The following is a 2,500-nucleotide window of genomic DNA, read 5'->3' on the forward strand; positions in this document are numbered from 1 at the left end:
ACTATACCAGAATATCCTATACTATATTGTACTTTTCGATAATATATTATTCTGCACTATAGTATACTATGCTTTACTGTACTATACTATAGTACAGTATAGTATGATCAAGCAGAGTATTAATATAGGGAGGGCACCGTATGCATGGCACAGTGTATCCTGAGGATGGAATATTAAAACATGAGTTGGATATTGAAATGCTCTATAAGCATGATTATTGAGCATATCGGCATGCGGTGTATGCTGCTGTATTTACTGCTGTGATCAAACCTGAAGACCTGTATGATCCCAGAGTTGGTAAGCAATATGTGAAACAAAATGCTGACGTTGCTTACATATCAAGTCAGATGTGTTGGTAGTTCTAATACAATTGTGATTAGTGTGTTTAATTGTTCAAAAAACACTTGAAACCATTGAATGTGGTTACTTTTCTTTTATATATAAAAAAAAGGATATAGCGTATTTCATTTTAACATCAACAAACCTCTCAATTTACACAGCAAAAGAAGCCATAGAACCACACTGGAACTTCACTCAGAGGCACAAAACAGGAGAGTTTAACCGTTACTTCATGTTGCACATCTGTAATTCTTCAACCCAAAAAAGGCAATCACTTTGAATAACATACGTTCCTTACAACGCCACGGAACAATGTGACAGTAGCATGGGAGCAGACCAGAGCACATTTGGCCAGGGGAACATGTAGGTATTTGTAGGGGTGAGGGAACAAGGAGTCCAGCCACAGAAGGAAAAACACATGTCCATCGAACTCAAAATGAGAACAAGAAGAATATAAGTGTGTGTGTGTTTGGGGGGGGGGGGGGTGGATTGTAGAGTGTGGTTGAATCTGAAGGAAGTGAAGGAGAGAGGGGGGAGGGGGGTGGGAGGCGGGAGGGGCACATCCTCTACAAGAAGCCCTGGGGAGGGGGGGATACTGCACAACAATAGAGATATGGAGAAGAGGAGGCGGCCGTCACTCAGACTAGGCCAGGTTATCATTCTCATTTGGTGAGTAGCCCTCGCACAAACTCCTTGCATTTTTCACATGGCAAAGAGGTTTGCGTAGGACTCTAGTACTAATAGTTCTTGCTCTCTCTCTCTCTCTTTCTATATATATATATGTATATGTATATATATATATATATATATATATATATATATATATATATATATATATATATATATATATATATATATATATATATTTAGATTATGTATATATATATGTATATATATATATATTTAGATTTTTTTTTTTACAAGTAACTGTTTCATTATTTTCTACATTTCTTATCACAAAATCACAACTTCAAAGTCAATATATGAACAAAAGAAAAGCTGTTAAATAATTCCTGTCTTGGTGTTATTTTGATACTTGACAGTGGCTGCCACTAAGGATTTATTGCTTTGTACACTGAGTAATTTCCGGTGCCACTTTGAGCTCTAGAGCAGAGGCTTCTATTGATACTCTATAGAACTCTATAGAAGACAGACACCTAAACCAACTCCAGTCTACACTCCCCTTTGGTTAACTGTGCAAAGACATTCACACATCAGTAACAGTTTGCATGACAAAGACACAACTAAATTGTCAAACAATAAGGTAAGGACATAAAAAACTCACACATTGCTCCATGCATAAATACATTTCACACACATCTATATTGTGCTGACTTCCACAGACACGTGAGAAGTGACATGATTGGTTGCCTTGGTCCCCATGAGACCTGTTATTGGTGCAGAATCAGGAAGTAAAAGAGCCTCTAGATGATTGTGTTTGCTTCTACAGAAGAGCTGGTCCAACGATAGCTCTCGAAAGTATCGAGAGGATAACACCAAAAGCATCAGATATTTCTACTTGTCATCTTGGTATTTCATATAATGCCATATAACATCAGGTATTATCTTTGCACTATTTACTATATATAATCAATTGCATAAAAAATAAAGTTTTGTTTAAATTAGTTTCTCATTACTTCCTTTATAGAAACCTAAACATCTTTTACATTTTCTATAAATAATAAATGTTCAGTTATCTGTCATTATCTTATTAGACTTTGATACTGATTGGTTTACTCTCTTCTTTACCACAAACCCTGCAATGCACAGCCCATAATGCACGGCCTGGCTTCAATCTATATCATCAGTGGTGTTTCAAACCCTATTGGCATTTTCATTTTTATAATCATACTATGCATCATTATACTATCTGTTAATTTCATAAATTCTGCTCCAATCCATATATTTTATACAATAAATATTTAGTGAAATTCTTGAGGAGCTCTTGGTAGTATTTGATTTGAAATGGCCAAAGACATAACAACTACAATATAATGAAAATAATGGCTTAACTCCGGCACTTTACAGATAAAATGTGATAGGCTGCAACTGCTCAAATTGTAGTCTCAAATGCTTTAAAAATGAGGTAATGGGTTACACAACTAATCAAAAATCACAAATAACATTTGATTCTAATCTGAAGATTTTCCCTTCAATGCAT

Source organism: Gadus morhua, chromosome 14 (genome assembly GCF_902167405.1).
Source record: "Gadus morhua chromosome 14, gadMor3.0, whole genome shotgun sequence".
Lineage (NCBI taxonomy): Eukaryota > Metazoa > Chordata > Actinopteri > Gadiformes > Gadidae > Gadus > Gadus morhua.